Source organism: Motacilla alba, chromosome 2, assembly GCF_015832195.1.
Source record: "Motacilla alba alba isolate MOTALB_02 chromosome 2, Motacilla_alba_V1.0_pri, whole genome shotgun sequence".
In the NCBI taxonomy this organism is placed as follows: Eukaryota; Metazoa; Chordata; class Aves; order Passeriformes; family Motacillidae; genus Motacilla; species Motacilla alba.
Genome location: NC_052017.1, coordinates 140938128 through 140962045, shown reverse-complemented (window position 1 = coordinate 140962045; position 23918 = coordinate 140938128). Strand labels below are relative to the sequence as shown.

The following is a 23918-nucleotide window of genomic DNA, read 5'->3' as shown; positions in this document are numbered from 1 at the left end:
TTCTACTTCAGATTTTAAACAGCTCGCGACACCATATACACCATTTTCATATCTGATATTTGATTTATAAAAATGTTTTTCTAATAATACTATTGGTTTATTTTATCCTTCATAAATGAGCAAAGAGAACTCTTTCTTTTTGTCTTTTGTTAACACTGGGTTAAGATGAAAACAGTAATGGCAGCACTGCTGTTTTGATACAGACACAATCTAACTACATGAAACAGAAACTCCTTCCTAATGAGGATTTTATTTCTGCCACTTCAAGTAAAGAATCATTTTGTTAACAACCCACCAAGAGCACTATTTTGATATTAACAAGTCTAAAATCCATTATCTGGCTAGAAAATTAAGGGACACCAAACCCTGCATTGATTTCACAATATCAGAATTTTCTAAATCACAATTTTATTATATCTTCTGAGAATCTCAAAGGGAAGATATCTGGAATTTTTCATGAAAATCTTGATAAAAAGTGCCCTTGTTGTCACCTTGTTTGAGCTAATTGGCATAGTGGGCTGTGTGAGTGTTATACTCCTACTCGTGCCTATGGCTGGCAGCTCATTGCACTCTAGTTAAAGGTGGCTCCTGGGGGGAAAAAACAGCAAAATTTTAAAGCATCACAGTTTTCAGTTCTATTGCTGCTATATACAGCACACACAACTGTTCTGTCTTGGTTGCTACTGTAACTCCCTTGAAATCACCAGTGTTAAGTCCTGAATCAAGCACATCTTCACTGGCCAGACCCTGGGGACTTGCAACTGAACACACACAGGAGACAGCAGTGTCTGCTCCTCTCTCCTCCATCCCTGCCTCCTCCATGCTCTGGTAGGAGGTATCAAATGTTCCAGGCACAGTTGTATTTGCAATGTAGACACAGCTCCATCACACATCCTGCACATCACAGTTCATGGAGAGAGCCAAAGTGACAAGCCTTCTTCCTTCTCTATGATCTCCATAAACTCAGAACTGATAGTTGTTAGAGAACAAAGTGGATGCAGATGTGCTACTGCACTTTTTGTTGAAATTTTACTGGTTTTAAATTAAAATATACTCTTTTTTTTCACTTATGCATGCAGGATTTTATGAAAACCCACTCTTTTTTTGCTGAAAGACAAAATGTGCAAAGTTCTCTGTTGTCAACAACAAAAAAAAAAAGCAGGGGAAAGCGTACTTTTTGTCTCAGTGGCAGTGGATTGGGCTGGGAAAAAGACATATGCATGTAGACATGGCCCAGTTTATAGTTCATTGCAGCAGGATATTTTTTTCCATTAAAAGGAGAATCCAGCCTACCTGCAGGCATTTGTAGCAGATGAGGGAAATATTCAATCAAAAAGCAAATGAAACATCAAGGGAGCTGGAAGAGCTAAAGAAATCCCTAATGCTTTGCTTCAGTAACACTTCTCAGAAATCATGGATCTAGGGCCTAACAGGATCTTAACCACAGGAGCCAGATAAGCTCAATATTATCTTGTCAATTTGTACACTAGCAAAGGATTAAGTGAGGTTTCAAGCTCTATGGAAGCTTTTCTCATTCAGCCCCTGGAACTGTTGTTTTGTGCAGCTGACCAGCTTTTCCACCATCTCTGACCGCTAAAGCAAACTGCAGGATTACTTGGCAGAGACTAATGTAAAGCTGCAGCAGGAGCAAGTACCACACAGCACAGGCGCCATTGCCTTTGGGAATAGTCATTTATTTTGTTGGAAGCCTGATTTTGTTTGGTATCCTTTAGAAAAAATTGACAGAACACAAAGTTCTAGTACCTCCAGCCCTGAATCATTATTTTCTTGCAACCCGTGGTGCTTTGATGGTGCCTAGTTCTGTCTCTTCACTGGAAGTGCTAAGTGAGGATTACTTTCAATTTAAATAATATTAGCACTAATATTACATACCTGCTGCAATATGAAAAGCCTCAGAAGGAAGGCTTAGCAAACAAAATTTCTTCTGCACATGCATCACTTGCCTGTAAGTTCTCTGATCTGTTATTCTTGTTATTAAGCAGGAATGTCATTCACCAAGCTTGACTATCAGAAAAAGCTAGAAGTTATCCATCAGTCAATGTCAAATCAGTGTCCATCAGTCAGTGCTTTGGCTGGCACCTCCATGCTGACTCTGAAACGAGTGAAACTTGAGAGGCCTTTATTGGTTGTTAATGACAAGGGGAAGAGAGGGAGCGCTAGCAGTGCACCTTGGACATAGCCCACATCAGGTAAGAGCAAGGTACCTGGTGAATTCTCTCCCATGGTTTTAATGGGTCATAGGACGTTTTGTTCTTGCCTTTCTGCTCTTTGTTCTTCTGCTGTGCATAATTCAGCAGCAGCTGGGCTTGGCTCCAGCAATATCAAGGTTTCAGAGAAGAATAAGGAAGGGTGTGTGTTGTCAGTGAAACCTAAGATTTCCAATAACTTATTCATAGAATGGGTTGAGTTGGAAGAGAGTTTTGAGATCATCTAGTTCTAAGAAATGGACAGGGCTGCCACCACCATCAGGCTGCATTTCTTAGAAAAAGTGCAGTCAGCTTTCACCCATCTCAACTTCTGTAAAGAATTACAAATTAAATTTGTGAAGATAGAGATCATCACAGGAGATCACCCTTGAAGGTAAGAACCTAGAAAAGTTGAAACAGTGGTAATGAAAAGGAGGAGTATGAGGCTGGAGAAAGGCCTCCCACAAAAGCAGAGTTCTTCAGGAATAAATCCATGCCAGTGGTTATAAAGGATGAAAAGAGGAGTCATCAACAACACAAAAGTGGAGGAGACTGTCAGCAAGGCAAGTGGAAAACCTTGAGAACTAGTTAAAAGATTAAATGATCATAAAAGGTAGACAAACAAGATATAGAAAGACAAAATAGCAATGAGTTATAAACTGTTGTAAAAGCAGGTGCTGCCAAAGAAGTCCCGGTGCCCACAAAAGCCAAAAGAAAGGAAAAGCAGTCATAGGATGCATTAACTGAATTATTCCCAATGGATCTGTGCAAATATTACCACATTGTATGGGATTTTAGAAGGATCTCATTAGGACTAATATGTACTGCATTGGTAATCCAGTCTCAGGTCAATTAATTCATACTGAAGCAGGTTGGTGAGGAGAATGAGAAGCTTGTCTTACAAGAGAAGTCTGGGAGAATTTGGTTTGTCTAACTTCCCAAATGAAAGCTGAGATGGATTGGTTTGCTTTCTACAGACATTTTGAGGAAATAAGTACCAGAAGAGCTATTTAAACCATATCAAAGAAAAAAAAGAAAGAAAAAAATGGCAGCAGAACAAAAGGATTTAAACAGGTCATGAATAAATTCAAACTACAAATTTAGAGTTTTCTAACAAATGGCAAATAGAGAGTAGAGATTCTGAAACAGTCTTGCCATGGGAACAACAGTAGTAAAACATTAGTTGATTTTAAAATAAGAGGTTATTTTTCTAAAAAGGGTAGATATGTCATGGCTGTGTGCAATAACAGAAGCCAATGGTCAGAGATTCCTGCACTCCCTTCCTGTCCTGTGTTCTCATGAATCCTCAGTTAGTAATTTGTACTGTGGCTGGGGACACATCAAAAGCCCGTTATCCAGGCTGTGTAAAGTGCTGATGAAAGATAGGAAGTCACAGTGGCTCTTCTGTGACTTCCCATTTTCCTCATGCTGGTGCTATGACCCAAAAAGAGTTCTGCCTTAAGGTTCATACTTCATGCAAAAATTGTGGCGGGCAAAAATACAACAAATCCCATTATCATAAGATAGTGGAGACCTTGCAAGGGACCTTAGGGGGTGCAACTTTTAGCCAAAACCAGGCTTAGCTTTAAGATCAGACTATGCTGTCGAGTTTCTACCCAGTTGGGTCTTGAAAACCCACAAGCAGAGAAGCTGTAGAACATCTTTGGATAACTTTCTTCACTGCTTGAATGCCCTCATGGGAAAAAAATTTCTCCCTTATAAACAGCGTAAACCTATTCTGTTCCAGTTTACACCTCTTGACTCTCATTTTCACACCATGCATTGCCATGAAGAGCCTGACCCCATCATCTTTGTAACCTCCCCATAGGTACTAGGAGAACCCTTTCAGGTCTCTCAAAGCCTTCATTTCCTCCAAGTGAAGAAGACAAGATCCTTCAGCTTGTTCACATATGGCATGTGCTCCAACTCCCAGCCATCTTGAGGACCCTTCTTCTGCCATTTTCTTATAAGGTGTCAAGTACAACATGTTCACGAAGGCCACTCTCTAGACAAACTTCTTACTCAGGCTGCCAAGAGGAGAAACTCTAACTGCACTTTTACACCAGTCAGATATTTCTCATGCATAAAAGAGGGATCGACCTGCTGCATGTCCCATCCTTTCAAGCAATGTCCTGTAACTCCTATTCCCAGTATCCAAGAGTCGTTCCTCAAAATCCAGCATTTTGGCATTATGCTTCATTACAAGAAGGGAGAATGCATTGTGTGGCACAGCCCAGGTCACTTGTGTTGTCCTGAAAAACAAAGAGCAAGCATGGAATTCCAGCTGACATCTTTGAGCAGAGAACAGACCCAAGGAGACAAGCATATGGGACTTGGAGGAGCATATGGGACATTTTAAGCATTCTTCAGTTAAGATCCTAATTACCCTTGAAAGTAGAAACTTCAGCACTGAATTCAAGAGAAACAAAAAAATCACATTTCTAGATCAAATCAAGTAATCCAAATTACCTACCTCTTCAGAGGCAGTCAGCTCCAGTGATCACATGGCTAGAGAAGCCACTGCCTTTTGGCAGAAGACAAAAACTGCAAAGGTTTTAGAAGTATAAAAAAGGGAACCTCCAAACTAAAAGCATACAAATTTTCTTACCTCTGTAATTAAACCTGACAAACTTCTACATTCACTTAAGTATATAAAATAGAAAAAGAAATAAAGAACTCAAAACATTCCACCTCACAGCAGGTGCTGACTAAGCTACAGAATCCTGTCTCAGTTCTTTTCATTAGAGCTCAGCAACTTCTGGCTTAAATATTTCGGCTGTTCCTTTGCTCTTGCCTGTTACACCTACAGAAACACTGCAAGCCTTGAAGCACAGTGTGAAACATTAGACATCATTTATGAGGACAGCAACTGGTAATTTGGAATCCAGAAGTGAGACCAGCTTGAGCTGTTCTCTTTTTCCCCTCTTTAAAGACTGCAGCTGCTTCTGCCAGGGATAGCAGAGCTTTGGTGAACATTGCAGCTGTGGCACAGATATTGCCATCTGCACAACCACAGGTGGCTGCACAACCAGCCAAGCACATTTCCAGTGTTATACAGAACCACCTTCCCACTGCCTCCTTTTCCAATGTACATCTGCTCTCTGCTACAATTAACTAGAAACAAATCTGTTTCTTAGCTAACTATGGCAGTTTACTTGCATGTGTCCCATCATGCAAATACTTGTAGGATATTACCAATGGTGATGGCTCACAAATCCTGAATTACAAACCAATATTACTTCAGAACAGTCCTTCCTTCAGAAGGTTGAATTTTAGGAAATATTTCCTTTAGTAATCCTTGTTATCAATGGTTTGCAATGGAAAGATTAAAAAACTGACAATAAAAAAGCCACAATATTAACCAACATGCAAAATGATCCAAGGCAGACCTTTTCTATCCTGAAGATCAATGCAGGCACTTTCACTAGATGGTTTTTGAATTTTCTAAAATATTAGACTTGAAAGACAAGGAAAAGCCACATAGCCAAATCACTCTGTAGCAGGAAAATTTCCTGCCTTCCCAGCATTCCTGACATCTGATCCCACTCCAGTTCTGAGAACAGATGAAAGCATGACAGTGAAAACAAACCTTTTTGTTTATTCTGCTTTTTTCTTTTGAGTCTCCTTCAAAGCATAAAAGGTGAGATTAACGTAGAGGATGTAGAAATCACAAATTGTCTTGGCATGGCATTGTATTGGAAGGAATAGAATTGATTATCAGGATCAAAGCACCAGTGCTCTCAAGAAAATCATGTTCTGCATGCAGAGATTTACTATGAACTATGCTTTCAAATCAAATAAAAGAAACAAAAATGTAATGCAATACAGTCATGTAACAGAGGATGTAACAGAGAGGCTGAAGGCTCCAAACCTACAGGGGTATAGTCTATTCCAGGAAAGACATGCTTTCAGATGAATTTAGTTGTAGAAAATATCAAGATAACTGAAATGTTACTTCAGTGGGGTTCTGGGGGGAAAAAAAACAACCAAAGAACCAATAGACCAAACAAAACACCGACCAACCCAGAGCAGTAATGAGCATGTCAGTGTGGATGCTCAAAAAAACAGATATGATTCTATCCAAGCCCCCAAGACCAACTTTGGCCTCCATTCTCCTCCCTATAGCTGCAGTAACTGCACCTCTTAAACCAGTCACATCATGTGGACACAGAGGGGAGAATGGAGCCCCAAGCCCAGCCACGATCTCTTCTTCTGCCTCTTTAATGGGGCACATCAGCTTCTTCTATTTCCAGGGACCTACATCTGAGGCTTATGCAATTGGACTTACCTTATATGAAGGGAAAGCTCATAACAATGCACTCGTGAAGGACTGGAAGTACTCCATTCCTCTAAAAAACAGCATGCAAGCCATGGAGACAGGATGGTAGAACAAAAGCAAACAGCAAACTCCTGTTCCCTGGTCTGCCAGGTCAAGAGGCAAATCTCCTCACAGAAGTGGGAGGAAGTTACAAATCTCTCAGCCCCAATCTTTTACAATATGTCCATATTTGCCTCAAACTGTGCAGAGCCATCCAAGGAGTTCTGAAAAAAAGGCTGAGATCTCTGCTGCTGCAAATGAGATTGCATTTGAGCTCTCTCTGCATGCAGGTCTCATAAGTGTGATAAAATACATGAAACGCCTCCTTTGATATGTCCCACTTTGACATGGGAAGTTGAGCTGCTTCAGCTGACATCAAAACTTACTTGCAGCACTACTGTTCTTGCTGTGTTCTAGCCATAAGACCTGTTGTGGTTTTTTTAATATAAACTGTTCCTCAAAAAACTTGTTTACTGTGCCACTCAGTTGTCAACAAATGAAGCAAGACAAAGGTAACTTTAAAGAACATGTGTTCATATATTTACAATTACATTAGGTAGAGCTCTGACTAACAATGCAATATTCTTATGCTTCATTGATTCAGTGCTCAGTAGTCTACTGTATAACAGTAGACTGTCAGTATAACAGTAGCATCCGGCTGCATTGAGAATCTTTTGTGAGACCTCAGAGGTGAAAACTCAAATAATAAAACAAGTATCTCACAATGCAAGCTTAGCTGCTAAAGCCAAGTTTAAATCCAAATATATTACTAACAGTGAAAAACATTTTTCCAGACTCTAGGACAAATTGCAGGACAGCAGTGTCTTTCATGGTGGGCTGTTTAAGTATGAAGGCTCTGCAGATCTCTTCTTCCCCTGCCCCATAAAAGTCACAATGGCTCCATCAGTGCGCCTGCAGATGAGAAATGACAAAGGCAAACAAGGAGGCAAAGCTGCACTTAGCATCTGCCATCCCTTGCAAACTGGAAATATGGAAACCAGAGAGGGTGAATATTCCCAAAGGAGTAGGAGTGTCTGTCTTGTCTTTTTTCCTCCTAGAAACAGCACAGTATTTTTTGAACTAAATCAGAGAAAAGGCTTCTCACCATTACAGCTTATTCCAGGGGAATTAGCAGTCCTGGGATTGTCACTCTTCAAGAAACATGAAGGCAAAAAATGTGAGGACAATATTGTTCCAGCCTCAAAAGCATGCTGCTCTTATTGCAATAATGGGCTCCTCCAGAAAATACTGTCTGCCCACATTCACTGGATAGTCCTGGTCAGACCAAGAGGAATTAAATATATGGTTAGAAGGACTGAGCACTCCCAAGTCAATACCTGAACTGATTGGATTAGTGAACCAACCAAAAGCTTAAATCAATTATCAGTTTTCCCATAATGATGGGAGACAAATAGGAACAATTAAAAAATATTTTGTGGATAAAGACCAGGAAGAGCAGTAATTAGCCAAAAATCTAAATAATTATTTTATTGACTGAGAGAAATTACTGTTATTCCTGATAGGGAAGGAAGGGAAGGAAACAAGGATGGGTATGTGTTCTGCCATGTAGAATCAGATGTTCATGTAATACAGGACAGACCCACAACTTTTGTGGTGTCTGATGAAGGTTACATGGAAATTCACTGAGTCTGGAGAATGGGCATCTTTGTTCTCGAAAGAAGATTAGAACCTGCTTGATGCTGCAATTTTCTGCATTTCAAGGAGAAGTTTGTTTTTTTTTTTTTCTTGGTAGCTTTTTGCAAATATCCCTGGTGTCCTTGTTGTGAGGGGAGAAAATGATTAAACCAAAGAGTTGAAGAATAACTACATTTTTCCACAGAGATGGATGTGAATGGGGGATGCAGGGACTAACAAATTCTTAGAAAACTCCTGGGAGAAAAAACCTATCATCCTGGCCCAGGTGCAGAGACAGAGACAGCCTGCAAGTCCTGACATCTGCCTACAAAAAAGAATGAGCACCCAAAGCAAGGAGTGCTAAACTTTGCAAGAAGTGGGAGACACCTGCCTCTATCACTGTTCAGCTGCCTAAAACAAAAAAGCACATGGCAGATGCAGATGCACCAGCTGGGCTCACCTCGCAGCAAAGCTGGAAATTTTGAGTGAGGGCAGGGCAAGAAAAGCGTTGGAAGTTTTCAGGACAGCTCATCCTGAGCACCAGATCAGATTTCTTTGGAGCAAGCTCCACCACATAAAAGATACTCCTTGGAATAGTTTCTCCAGCATGCACTGCCACTTAAGTGACAAAGACAGCATACTGTGTGTTACCCCATATCATTCTGCTGGTGGCAAACTTACCTTGGAATTTCATCCTGAATGCTAAATGGTGGCTTTTCTTTGGAGTCTGAGCGATTCCATTTCACATCTTGTGTCTGATCTTTCTGCTGATGCTTGCCTGCTAAAAAAAACACCATATATAGCATACCATGAGTACAGAGTAATTCTCTGGCAACTTACTATGAGCCAATTTGTGACTATTCAGCCAGGCACTGCCTTTGCTTGACTCTCTCAGCTTTTAGAGTCTTGGAGCCTGGTTGGATCTAACTTCCTGGGAAAAATTACTCTCTGATGATAAATATAGCTCACAGGCTGCTGGGCCTCCAAGGGAGGGAAGATGACCCCACCAGACACCTTTGCTCAGGTGTAGCTGGCTGTGATCACACTGAGAGTGCCAGCCCACATCTGTGAGCAAGAGATACAAATAGTAGAGAGTAAAAAAAAATCTGCTCTCACCCCCATTGTGGCCATTTGAAACCCTTCCCACTGGCTTTCTGAGGCTTCCTCTAAAACTGGGTATGAGGTGCTGTAAAATCAGAGTCTCCAGTGTCAGAGAAGAAACTGTAAAATAAAGCATTGAGCCAAACAGAAAACGACTGCTCCTTACTCTTGCATATGCAGTTCCTCTTCCTAACCAGCCTCCCCACCCAAAAAAACAAACCAAAAAAAAAAAAAAAAAAAAAAAAAAGCCTACAGCTGTTTAAACTGTTATTTGCATTATCAAAAGTGGACTGGGTTTTCTCAGTGCATCCTGTTTTCTGGGCTGTTTTGCAAGGGTGGACCTATGTGAGTAAACCTAAACAGAACCAGCTCTGGCCCACACTTGCTCTGCATCATTGTAAAATACCCACTCCCCTGTAAACAGATAAAGCAGTAGATTGAGCAGATGCTCAGTGAGAGCCTTCAAATTTCTAAATAAATGCTTTTCTTGTCTGCAATGTTCTTTCAGAAGCAGTACAAATAAACATTCAAGGATGATAGCTAAATCTATCGTCAGGTTCCACTTAGCGCTTGTTCTAAATTGAATTTTATGTGTTTGCAGTAAACACAATTGGGGCAGGGGTAAAAAAGGAAGCCATCAGCAGAAAAAATATTTCTTACCTAAATTCTATTCTTTTTTTCTATCTGTAAGTGAAGCCATTCTGTTCTGTGAAACACTGGCAACAGTTGCTTTGCACCAGTTCACAAGTAGATTTAAATCCTCATGAACTGGAGAATATGAAAAAAATGTTATTTACCAGTGTAATCAAATTCTTGGTTAAATCAGAGACAAGGGTGAAGTGAAAGTAACTGCAATAGAACTATGACACAGCCATGAGTTTTAGGTAACTCATCCCGTGCTCTTCAGCAAAACGCTAAGTGGAGGCTTAGTGACTGCCACAAAAGATGGGCTTGAAACAGATGTGAGTAGTTGACAATGCATGGCCTCTGAAATGCAAGAGGTCATGCTATATAATCAGAAAGGACTCTGTAGCATGGGAATGTATTAATTTATGATAACATTGCTCTTAGATTAGCCACAAGGCCTATCAGGTCATGGAATATACTAACTTGACAAGCAATCAGAATATATGATTATTGGAAAATGTTCACAGCTGTTAGAAGTGAGCCAAAGGTGTTCATACATGGTTATTGAAGACTTGGCTTTATGACACCAGATAATTAAAGCATTACCCATTTAGCCTTTATGGCCAGTATATTACCGTTTATTTTTCAAATGCTTTAAGCTACTAAATATGATGAGGAATTAATAATAAAAGAAATAAAGCGCGAAGATAATTCTACTGAGCCAAGTTTCATATATATAATTGATGTTCATTCCATTACCAGAGGCCAAACGTTCCTTGTTTCCCTGACATGAATAGCCCCATTGATATAGTGCAAGTACAAAGTGATCCAACCTCCGATGGGACGCATATGTGGTATTCCAAACTCGAACAATATTGTACTATTTTAAATGGATGATGAATTCTCAGGGATCAAAAATATTTATGTGGCCCTGTTACTTTGTAGAATTGGAAAATTACACATGGTCCAATATTTTGAGTGCAAGCATTTTAAAGCAACAGCCATTACTAGAAATCCTTGCCAACATTTCTTAAAGAGTTTGTTAAAACACTTGGAATGTAAAGTATTCACAGATAACTCCTATTTTTCTCTGGCTGAAAGGGAGCGTTGGAAAGTAAGACCACTCCTGGAAGCTTTCAAATGATACTAAGTATGGAAACCAGTGGCCTTTTTTCAGGGCAGAGTAAAGGTCTGCAGCTGTTGTTGCTTCTGTTAAAATCTGATTCCGTTTCCTTGAAGATAAGACAAACTATATAAAAGCAAGAAAAAAAGATTGATGCAGCGTCTGTGTCAGATAACAGCTCTTTCTTGTAGCTCTTTTTTTTTTCCCTTAGTTTGAGCACAGCACTCAGTTTTACAGGCCAATCTGAGACATTGCAGAATTCTTGTTGTATCAGGCTTGACAAAGTGTTGCTTGTCCAGACTCAAAGTGATGGTCCTGGCTGGCAGATTCAGGCTTTAAAAAAAAAAAAAACGGAAGGAATTAACAGAAGTGATGAAACAACACAAGAAAGAAGGTGACAAAAGGAAATTCAAGCCCTGTATTCTGGATGATATATGTTAACAGAAGTTTAAAGTCTGCAAACACAGCATATGAGGCTCAAACTGAGCATCCTGGTGAACAGCAAAGCTGTGTGATCCCCACTGCTGAGCAAAAATTTCCCAAGGGAACATATTAACTCCATACTGAAAAGGAGAACTGAAATAAAATTAACCATCCAGGGTCACACCACAGAGATATTCTTCTTCTCTAAATTTAGTGAAGAGCATGAGATTCTGAGTTACTTCATCCATCTGTATCTTGCAATACCCTGTATTTCAAACCATGTGTCCCAGATCAGTGGAAAGCCAGCCTGAAGGACAATCGGTGTATCTTATGGCACTATGCTGAAAAAATTAATAATTGTCTTTTCCTAGGGGTGTTCTCTGAAGCTGCAAATAGCAGTGACTGAAAGAAACAGAAAAGTGTTCAGACTTGCAGGCACCTTCCAGAAATATCACATGCCATGTTTTTTATGTCTGATTAAGAAGAAACCTTTTTGTGCTTCTTTCCCAATTCTAGTAATAGAATCCAAATGCACTATTCAAACAAGCAGCCCTTATACCTGAAAAGGGATGCAGAAAAGCAGGAGTCTTAGACATGCATGTAGGTGAACTGAGGAAAACCTACATTTTCAGAGCTGGTTCTTTTTGACACCTAAACTATCTGACTAAAATCAGTGTGGTTTCAGAAATTCTGAGTTCTCACCACTATCCCTACTTTTGAGTGGTAGTTTCCAAGATGAAAACCTGATTTTAAAAAGATCAAAGCCTAATTCTGTAGTATCTGAATATGGTGTGGCTGCTTGCAATGCAAGGATCAGGCAGGGCTCAGCCAGCTCTTTAATAGCCAGAGCTTTCCACTCTTAGTCATAGATTCATATTTACTCTGAACACCATAACCATATCCCCAAAATTCTTGGTGTTGAATTCTGAGTTAAAATAGGAATAGGTGCTTTTCCTGCTGAGCACAGAAGTAAATCAAAATGAAGCAATAAAATGAAAGTTTCGTTGCTGTCTAGCAAAGTTATTTCGTATTAAGAATTTAGTATACAAAAATGTACTCATGTTGTGCAAAATGTTCGGTATACTTTGATAAGAAGCCAATGGTAATGGCTTTCTTAGACAATTTAATTTATTTTATACTGATTGCAGGACCTAACAAAACCACAAATTCTTGGCTTGGCATGCATTAAAGGAAACATAATGAAAACTGCAAAATGCTCTGTGCACAAAAAAATCCAGCAACAGAAGGAAGGAAAATGTGACTACCCATAAGGAAGCCAAGTGTGTGGATAACAGCAACATTGAAACTTATCTAAACTTTACATTTGCACAGGAGGAACTGCCACTTGCAGCACTTTTTAAAGAAATTTAAGAAAGTTTTGCCTTGCTAATGCAATATACTCTTTCTATCATGATAAACAACAAGGTGATGAACTTATAGCAATGAGTCTGCCTGACCTCCCTATCTTATGCAGAAGACACTGAACTACAAGTGTCAGGCAAAGAACCCAAATAATGCCATCTCAGCAGTTATTTTTATTACACTGGCACCAAATAATAACAATTAGAAGCCAAAATAGGAAATAATTCTTGCCCCAGAAGGCTCAGATCCCAAGGTTTCAGTTCTGCAAAAATTCAGGTAGCAATAATTTGTTGGGTATTTTAAAAAGCAACATTGGCGTGCATGAGCAGAACCTGATGTCAGGTGTTCTACCACAAATCTCTCTCTATCTCTCTCCAACAGATAACAACTTTGACACTGCCACACACACACTGGTTGCTCTATCTAGCAGCAGATCCAAGGGTGCAGATGGCCTGTCACCTAAACTGAAGTTCCAGGACTTTTACATTTCTATGCACATTTTTAAAAAAATTCCACTCCTGAGATTTTCTGCAGGGAAATTCAAGAGACCTGCAGCAAGTCTGGTCTACTTTTTATTTATATATTTTTATTTATATATCCTGATTTATAAATCAGGAGTAACTGCACTGAAACAGCTGAGAACTCAGGAGGGAGTGGGATCAGTCTATGGCCACCAGGAGTCCTTCCATTTTATTTATATTTACCTCTGTCATTTTGACATCAGAAAACACAAGAGGAATAAGCTGAAGTAGCAAGGGACGTTTGTTTCCATGATTGGAGGGATACAGCAGTTCGAAAAGGACCCTTATTCCTTTGGCTTATAAACACAGCACACAGAGCATTTCAGGAAGCTGAATCACCCTGTTGCAGATGTGTCCTTCACTCTGGACTCTACAGCCACTGAGATCTTCAGACCTGCTCATCAGGATAGGCCTCATGCCCCTCATGAAACCATGGACTAAACCACCTAAATTTTGGTGTCATGATATTTTCAGAGATTTAACTCAAGCTTATACTCCAGACAACAGCCTTCCCTCACTTTCCCACAGGCCCAGGCTCCCAGTCACCTTTAGAGTAGATCCACCTTTGCTGACATGTAGCACAGAAAGCCTGCTCCATTTTCCCTGGTAGCTTAGAGCCCTGAACTATAGCAAGGAGTCACACATAAACAAGTCTTTGCTATGCCCCAGTTGGAGCAAAACATTGAACCCAAAGGGGTCTCTTTTCACCAGTCTATTAAGCATTCCCAGTTAAGGATTTCTAAAGCTCTGCTGAAGCTGTTAAACTTCACCAGAAAATTACTCTCTGAGCCAGAGAGGAAGAAAAACTAAATGGTTGAGAAAGGATGATTCAAGACCATGCTCTGAGGGGTAATGAATTCTTTACAAGAAGTAAAACAGCTTCACAAGCTAAATTTGTCATTTCTCCTACAAGAGCAGCAAGATCCAATGTTGAGTTTCTGAGCACAGTCTCAAACCTGAGTCTCTTAAAACCCTTCAGGTTTGTATAGCCAAACACTTAACAGTTCATCCTCCAAAGGTCTTGGGTTTGTCCCTGATAGCTTCAGCTGTAAAGATTAATCCAACAACAACTAAATCAGGCTACACAAGACCACAGAGGAGAGAAACAAAGGGGGCATATGATCAGAAAGCCCAAAGGGGCCATAGCTGGGTGACTTTGGATACCTCCAATGGGACTGTAGATGGGTCTTGGGATGTTAAAGCCCAGTTTGTAGCTGAAGAGGCTTTGAGACTTTCAAAACTCCAAAGCATTCAGTTTAGGTACTCAATGTTGCTTTTAAGATTCTAATGTCATTCATTAACTAAACCAAAAATATTTTTGCTGAAATCCTGCAGTTCCTGCACCTTTCAGACCTCTGTCCTTTATTTCCCAACCAGAAGCAACCTGTTAGAATGAATGGACCTAAAATCTGACACTACAAATTCAGTCCAAATGAAAACCACCTGACAAATTCAGAATATGCTTATTCAGATGACTTACTGGACTACACCTAAACCTACTTTGGATTGTTAAATGTTAATGGAAACCACTGTAGCACTCTTTTAAGTGAGAGAATTTTTATGGCAGTTAAAGAACATCTTTACTAACTGGACTAAATGGGATAAACTGCTCTCTGATAGTTCAATTACCAGTGGCAAGGAGCAGCCTAAAGCGAGTCAAAAATTACAGGACAGGGACATAGTTCTACATGTCAGAACATCCAAACTCTGCTTCTCTCTCAAGCAGAAGCTTAGCCAAAAATGGTTAAATCTGTGTACAAAGCTGCCATGGGGCTTCCACTCTCCTTTCCTCTCTTTCTCTCTCCCACAGGTGTGGAATTAGCAGCATATCTTACTTCTGCTTTAACCCTCTACAGAGAAAAATCTTTTAAAATACTGTATCTCATCTCCTCTCCTTCTGAGGAAAAAGTCATATCAACTGCATGCCTTGATGTCTCCAGCCTCCAAAGGAGAGGGCAACAGGTTCAGGTCTAATTAATTGTCTGATAATGTTGCTATTTGTCTAAATATGGTGGACAGTAAAACTGCTATAAATAGAACTTCAAAGCATAAATCCTTCAGGGTTACTGTAGAGACATGTAAACTATAATTCAGAAAGTCTTATGAGAGAGACCAAAAGCTAGACACAGGTATGGACTCTTTGGGGTAAATGGGCTTCTAAGAACTCCAGGCAGTATCCCCCAGTGCACTGGGATCCATAATGGCTGAGTACCGTTCACATCAATTAGAGCTGTCCAATTCCCCACAAGGAGGGCCTCAGCTTTTAGCAGCAAATTAAGATGAAGAAAGTGACAAAGAGACCAAGATATCACTCCAAAGAGACCTGAGGAAATGTCAGAATTTTTACTTTAAAATAAGCAACTTACATCTTACTGCCATATACTCCAGGGTCTGCCCCAAGCACCACTTTGAGGTGCCCAGGCTTCTAGAATAAGGCTATGGAGGAAGTTAGGCACTTGCAGAAAGAAGCACAGTCCAATACACTGAGCAGAGACCCAAGTTGGGGCACCTTGAAGACAACACAGTGTGCAAGGTGTATCAGGCCTCGTTCACAAGCATCCCCATGCTTCAGCCCCCAGCAGAGCTGGAAGTTTGTGCCTACTCCTTGCTCATGGAAGGAGTCATTTTTCCTAAGACTGCACCATCAGTACTGCTGTAGGTAGTCACTATTTGGCTATAAGCCATCATTAGGATCACTTGCCCAGCTCGCAGAACACTAGGGTTTATTTCCTGGTTCCTCTGCCTCGTCTGAAGCTGAGCTTCTCAAACTGTTCCCTGTAACTGCTTTTAGACTGTGTCCTCATCCATGGGAAACGTGGGTTTGAATTCCCTAGGGGAGTTGCTCTGTGTGTGTTGGAGTGCTCTGACTTCTCCACTGGCAAACACAGGAGTGGTGTTGACCCCACAGTAGGACCCTCTGTGTTCCATGGTACAATTTTTGAGAATATATTCCCTGGGTGAAGTCCTCCAACTAACACTTAGAAAAAAGAGTTTCTGACTTCACAGGGCAATAAGATGGGAGATAAGCACTAAACTCTTCAGCTCTGACAAGATATTCCTGAGCAAGATCTATCAATGGATGGATGGATGGATGGATGGATGGATGGATGGATGGATGGATGGATGGATGGATGGATCATAAGGATGGATCTTGTGAGTTTAGGCAATAGCTGAAGTTTGAAGACGACCTTTTCAGATTAAGGCCTTCCAGCCCCACCCAGATGTATGCCATTGTAGTGGCTTGGTTGTCTATTATGACACTAGGAGTTTGGGAGAGAAAACAAAGCTACATAACATCATCCCTCAGAGAGGTCTCAGGATCTCTGGACCAGCTTTCCTCCCCTGGGTCACATACAAACCCATAATCTTCTGGGTCACAGCCTGAGTGATACTCTTCTCAATTTTATGCCCAAATAGAAGATATTGCGGGGAGGAAGTAACTTCCGTTAGGGTGGAGTATTTTGGCTCTATTATAGTTCTGGCAATAAATAACTCATTGGTCACTCTGTTGACAAAGTGCAGTTCCCCAGACATTCTTGGGACTGTTACAGTGATATTTCTGTTAAAATTTTCAATCCACAACAAAATTTAAAAAAAAAATAAAAATGTATTTTTCCTCAGTTCATTCTTATGTCAGAAGACAAATGCTGCAGTCCACACTACTTCAGACTAAAGAGCAAAAAGAAACCCAAAAAACCAGCTGTCCTGATTTAGAGACAATGACTTGCTGTTCTATTTCTGTTTTATCTCCTCCTCTCCTCTTTATTAATCTATAGCAAGGTAGGGAACTTCTCCTCTGCCTTCAGTATCAACACAGAAAAAGAGAGAGTTAAGAAGGCAATGCATCTCACCCTGTTCCTCAAAACCAAACCAACTTTCCTTTCTTTCTAAAACAATGTAGGGACTACATCTTCCTTTTAGGGCACTTTCACTGCTATGGGCAGTGGTGTTTTTTATCTAAGTCACCTTGTTGATCTGTTTAGAGAAAATGTCCTCTGCTTTCCCTGTTTCTAACCTCAAGCTACAAGAAACTAGCTGGGTTTAAGAACAATGACTGGTTAACTTGTACCCCATAGTCCTTAGCAGTCCATGTGAAGCTGAATTCCCACTGTGAAAAGAGACTTAATTGCCAGCCCAGGTTGGCTGTCTCATGGTCCCACCACTGCAGGCACTGGGCTAATTCACTGCAGGCCTTCACACAGGAGTCAAGTCAGTTTATTTTTTTTAAAATATCTTTGTGTTGCTGAAAATTGTCAAATTACAGATAAGAAAACCACAAAAACCACAACCCACCTTTCTCATGGAGTCTGAAATTTCTGACTTATCTACAGGTTGTTTCACCAAAAGCCAAATTCCGTACTGTGGGAGCCTATTCCCATTTCCTCTTTGCTTGCATAAATCCCAGACTACACAAATTTATTTCAAGCTCTCTTTATATTGGACATTAGCATCAGTCCCATTTTCTCCTAGTCTGTGCAAAATTGTGGGTTTGGCCTATGGGAGCTCCCATGCAGCCCTGCATAAACATATGCTTCAAGGAAAGTTTCTAAAACATATTTTCAGTGACAATCTGGACAGAACTGTAGAAGATAATGCTAGAAATGTTCAGTTCTCTTTTGAAACCAACCCCAAGGCATCTTGAAAGAGACTACATAGCCTTCTATGAAAACATCACCCAGTTTATTGTTAGAAATATATTTCTAAAATGTCAAGGTATGCAAGAGCATTTTAGGTAGTCTGTTGAGGGATTTTTTTCCATTTTTCAAGTTTTCCATGATCACTTTCCACGTATCTTATCTGAAAAAAATGCAAGACACTGAGTTCTGCACCATGTTTGCAGTCATTAAGGAACTGAAAGTCACCACCAAAAGAGTTACCTGGGCTACCAGAAAAATGAAAGATGCTCATCCTGGTAGCAGACATTCTCTGTTTTGAATTGCACTTCTTTCTTGCTCACAGAACTGCTGGAAACTCCAGGGGAGGCAAGTGCAACTTTGTGAGAAAGTTATATTTTAGAAAGCCTGTTTCAATAAAAAATAATGTTGCATAAGTAAAACTCGAAACAAAAATAAAAAGGCATCTTTGCCTTTTATTAAGTGTTGATTGTTAAGAACTGGGACCTTGGCTCTCCCAGTTCTGTCTCTTCTTGCCTGTGGACCCTGCATCACTCCAGACACACTTTTGTTTCAACATGGCCATTTAGGGTAGAGGGTCTACTCCTGCTCACAAGGATTTTTGCAGAAAGGCAAAGCTGCAGTTATATCTGGGACATAAGTCTTGAGTTCCTTCATCAGAGAATTCAGTATTTCAGTTGCATTCTTCATTCCCGAGAACCATTTCCCTAGTTCTGAGGAATTTCCACTAAGGAAAAATAAAAATTAAAAAAAAAATCTATATTTCAATGTGTTTATCTTTTAAGGAACCTTTATATAGGAATAACTTAAAGGATCCTTAAAATTTTCCACTACGAGTGAAAGACAATTGGGCGAAGGAGTTGGAGCAGAAAACCATCCTCAAAGCAGCTGTTCCAGGACAGAAACACAAAGGAAGACTCTTGTGGTTTTTGAGTGAGTGTGGGGCCATTTGGTTTTCCAGAGGTCATTATCCTCCACTTCACCACCATTGCACTTAATGGGTTAAGTCTGAATCCCTGGAGGAATCTGAACTATGTAGCTTAGGCTGCCAGGGTGAAAGAATCAGGAATAGGTGTTTAGAAAAAAGTGAAAAATATATTAAAATATAAACCTAGCACCCAGATGCAAAAGATGCCTTTTAGTTCATTGCTAAAAAAATAATTGATGCAAAATCCCTAGATAAATGCTGAAATGCCAAATTCATCTTATCTGCTGCTGTCGTTGGGCTAATTATAGTGGTTTCTGAACCTCTGCAGTTAAGCAAATGACAGGGTTTCTATTATAAACTTAATTTTTAAAATTCATCAGTGAAAAAAGAGCCCTGCTTTGAACTAAAACTTACAAGCTAAAAAAAGTACATGATTTTGCAGACATAGAAAGCTTGTTTTATAGCAGGAGAAGTAAAAATGTAGCTAATAATTTTGATTAGTAACTAGTTTCAAAATATCTCCTGCACTGGTTTTACCTCTAGCATTTTTATGATATATTTTGCTGCATATCCTAAACATTTATATTTCAATAAGTAGGACTGAATAAATTTTAAATTGTTTGATTATAATAGCTGGAGAAAAAAATAGCAAACAACACAATTCATTCCAGTAGAAATAAAGAGATCATATTTCAAATAAATGTTTAAGCTTACACAATAGATATCTAAGGCATCCACTATTATTTTTCAGATTTTCCATTTAGACTATTTGAAAATATCTCTCTAAGTGTTATTCCCAGCATATTTACAAGTATTTTTCACAAGGAAATGCAATAAAGATATGATAAATAGTCCTATCTGGCCATGCCTTTCAATATTGTTGTAATCTTCTGGAGTCAACGAGTGCCAGTCTAAAACATCATTATCTAAATATATGCTGATGGCAGGGCCCTCTCAACAGCAAGGTCCAGGCTCAGAGAAATGCAGTGAGGCACAAACCCACTGCTTCAAAAAGGAGATTTTCTGTTTAATGATCCCTTACTGAACTTAGCCCTTTTCCTGTGCCATGAGCAACCAACAAGTAGCATATTTAGAATCATCTCTTACTGATCCCTTGTTCCATCTTGAGCTCAAATTCAGTTTTCATGGTGATGAAAACTAAAAGCAACGGACAGAATAATTTCTGCAAAAGCATCAAGCACTAAGATATTTTTAACCAGCAATTCAAGAAAACAGCACAGGACTACTTTTTAGTAAGAGGGTGTCTTTTAGTAAGAGTGTATCTTTGAAAGACCTGGACTGAATAGTAAATATTCACTGTGCAACTTTTCAACATTCACTTCTCCAACTTTAGACCGCTTTAATCATACAAAGAGTACAAATAGATCTTTTACTCACTTGCTGTCCTTTTGTTGTACTTCACACTGAACTTTTCATTCTTTGTGAAAAAAATCCTCCAAGTGACTCCTCCAAAGAATACTCCTTTGCACCATCAATCAGCCTGTTCCTGAAATTCAAACATCTATGAGTCCCAGTAATGACATGACCCCAAATCATTCATCCAGCAGCCTCTACCCAATGAGCTGGTGGCCCTTACAAAGATACCAGAACTCTTAAAAGACGTTACTAAAGCATCAGTAAGCTAAAATAACATTTTAAGTATCAGGAATTCACCTGAATACAAACGTATTTCTGATTTTTAAAGATTTATCTGTAAATTTATCAAAATTGTTCTGCGAAGGAAGACATATTGAGCCTGGAGAGACTTCAATGATTTTACTCTATATGCCTTTACTAATCTATGGTTATCAATTCCAACAATACATTATTTTTTCAAAATAGCTATAAAGAGAAAACAGGACAAAAATAAGCCTGGAATAACAGGTCATTCATCATAAAATTAAATATTCTGAAAACCAGAGTCTAGTTTTAATTGTAGCACCAACCCAGTATTTTTATGAGTGTTATTTGTGCACTAAATTATTTAATAATTATGCAAAAAGTCCTGAAATTATGCAAGTTCAAAGCTATTTCTCTTTAACCTTTGTCCAGTATGTAAAGTAAGAAAACTACCTGTCTTTGTGCATTTTTTCATATTTTCTGAAGACTATAGATTCACTTTTTCATGCTAACATTAAAATACCAAACATGTGTGGATGTCATAAATAAACAGCCTGTACTCCTGCAATAAATTGCCTTTTCTTGGTGCCCAGTTGCTACTGGTTATTCCTTTCTCTTATTATTTCATTGTTGGGTTTTTTTGTTCCCTTCAATTAAATACTCCAAGGATGTGCTCTCCATCATCAGCTGAGAAACCAAATCCTGAGTGGCAGGTGGTCTGTCCCACACTGAAACAGATTGGGATGGGATAGAAAGGTTTCTGCTTTTTTAAGTTGTACTGAAAAAAAAATGTTTTGTTTGAACCATTTTCTTTTTGACAAGCTGTCTGTGCACGTCCTCAGATTCTTTGTGATTTGCTGGAGTAGGGACATTTCGGCCAAGAGCAGATCCATTTAGCAGACCTGCAGAGCAACCAGGGACCTCAAATGTCCTCTGGCTGGTCAAAGATCCTCTGCATAAAGCTCACTGGTCAAAGCTCACTGCAAAACTGCAGCTCAGGAAAGTTTTTTGACCAGATATAAATTTTTGGGGTTTGGTGCAGCTCATTCTCAAGCCAAGCTGAAATTAAAACCACATGGATGAATGTGGTAAATATATTTGTGGCTGGTAGGGAATAGCAGGGGGTGGAACAAACTATACCTTTCTGAGACAGTTCATTGCTGTCATCCTTGCTTTTGGTGGTGTTAATATGCTCCTGTTTTACCCCACAAGCAGAGCAGCTAGGCTGCACGAGAGACATGCTGGAGAGAAAAGTCAGAGTTATAACCTAACACTGCAGGTTAAAGTTTTCCCCAGAGTACAGTCTTGTACTGAAATATACCATTTTTTATAGTCCTGAGCCTTCTGTGTGGAATCCTGATTTCTATAAAAACTTTGTTATAAGAAAGTAAAATAAATCAGTGAAACCTCAAGTTTCAATATTTATATTTAACCTATATTTAATAGGTATTTTTTCTTGAGATCTTTGTAAAATACATCTACTATCAACATTTGAGTAAGAATTAAGAGGTATTTGTTTTGTTGAAACACAATTCCTCAAGAAATCCAGCATGAAATATGTATAAAATTTCCACTCCACTTGAAATTTCAGATTTGCTAGTTTTACAGCACTTTGTAACAAGTTTTGAAACCATTTCCCACAATACAGGAATTCCTATTTTTGCTCTGATCTACAGTCTCTTACTTGACACAAATCATACACACACACCCCTTTCATACAACTAATTAACATGGCTGGAATGTCAAAATTAATACATTATTTTATAGGTGCTGTCATTGTGTTCAGTCTTGGCACCCAAGGCATCCAGGGAGCACACAAACAATTTAACAGTGTGGGTGGATCAGTGGAGCATAGGCCAGTACCTAACTGGTCATATTTACCCAATACTGGAACTGGTCATATTTACCCAATACTGGTTATATTTGCTAGGACGGTGACAGGCAATGGGAAGATATTTACTCCCAAGTTGAAGAATGAAGAGAGTAGTAACAGCCAAATAATAACTGGAATAGGCATCCCTCAGTATGACACAGCCTTACCCTAAATGAGAAATGAGCCACAGGCCCAAAGGATCTCTAGAACTCTTTCTGTACCTTGTCATTTCAAATTCTTTGACAATGATATAGCGATATATGAAGATATAGCCAAATATACTGGAGCTAAACATGAGGATCTGCTTCAGGAGGGCCATTTCACAGACATAAAATGGATCCCCTTTCCTCTTCAGTGGTGGTTACGTTCTTGTTTACCAAATAAATTAATTAGAAAGCAGAGATCTTGGCTCATTTTAATTTATGTGACTAACAGATTGAACACAAGATGGGCGATGCCAATACCAAAATATGAATATTTGCCACCTGGATCCACTCCATTTTTGATTTAAGAAGATTTTTCAGTGATAAGAAATGAAGCTGCAACTTCTGTATCTTTGACTCTGTAACCACGGAAACCAGCATTAATTATATGTATCACTAAGTTTTAAATGTATTCAAATTTAACACATAACTCTGAAAATATTGAGGTTGTTTTTTCTTTTCTCTCTCACCTTAATATGTTAAAGTTTGCCTTCTGGCTTATTTGGCTTATAAGCAGTTTCACTTCTAAAATGATAAAAGTATGTAGGTGAAAATTACACTCATTTTCTTTTATGTAACCAAGAGGTAGAGCCATGTAAATGTTTGATCACTCACCTCCTACCACTGCTGGAATCACATGTGGGGTTACATTTATGTTAAGGAGGTGCCATTCCCAACAGTGAGAAAGCAGCAAAGTTCTGCCAATGACTTTACAAAATAGCAACATCTCCATGAAGGACAACAGTGAGAGCTCATGAAAACAGAAATATGAAGGAAAGGAAACAAGGAGGAAAGAACCCCAAAATTTTCTCATTCTTCCCACTGCTGTACCATAACCCCATAATACATGTCAGAGGAAAAGCTGAAATAAACACCTGAGGAAATCTGCATTCCCAGACTTACAACTGACATTTTGGTTTAGTGAACTGCTAAATTTCTAACCATGTTTGCTCTTTTTTACCAAGTTCCATGACTGATGCCTGAAGGATCCTGCACATTCATCATTTAGGCCGTGAAATTATCAGAGACATATTCAACTACGTCATACTTTTTTCTGCAGCTAAAAGGGCATCTGCTATAGTCAAAATATGACGTGGAAGCACCAGAGAGCTGGCAGCATAAGGCTTTTAAATCAAAAACTTTATCAGTTATTATCCCTTTTTTAATTCATACCAGTAACTGAGTATGTAAATACAACTCCAGTGCCAGAACCCAGGTGGATGACAATGATCCAGGCTTGGACCACAGCTTCTGGGTATGATCACACAAATGAGCTGAGCAGTATCTGGGAATAATCCCTGGAAGCAGAATTCAATCATAGCAGTGTTAAATTGTGAGGCATA

The 23918-nt window shown here is 39.4% G+C and overlaps 1 long non-coding RNA gene across 2 annotated transcripts in view; it reads right to left on the bottom strand.

The window, feature by feature from the left end:
- Positions 1–515: 515 nt before the first annotated feature.
- LOC119698330 overlaps positions 516–23918 on the bottom strand; it is a 40305-nt gene continuing 16902 nt past the window's right edge. Inside the window, exons 2-7 of one of the 2 annotated variants that reach the window (XR_005256124.1) lie at positions 20278–20386; positions 18195–18338; positions 9922–11344; positions 8842–8941; positions 7631–7800; positions 516–4459 (exon numbers count right to left, since the gene is read on the bottom strand). This is a non-coding gene — a long non-coding RNA (uncharacterized LOC119698330). The remainder of the gene's footprint in view (positions 4460–7630; positions 7801–8841; positions 8942–9921; positions 11345–18194; positions 18339–20277; positions 20387–23918) is intronic. The other variant, XR_005256125.1, reaches the window with a different exon arrangement.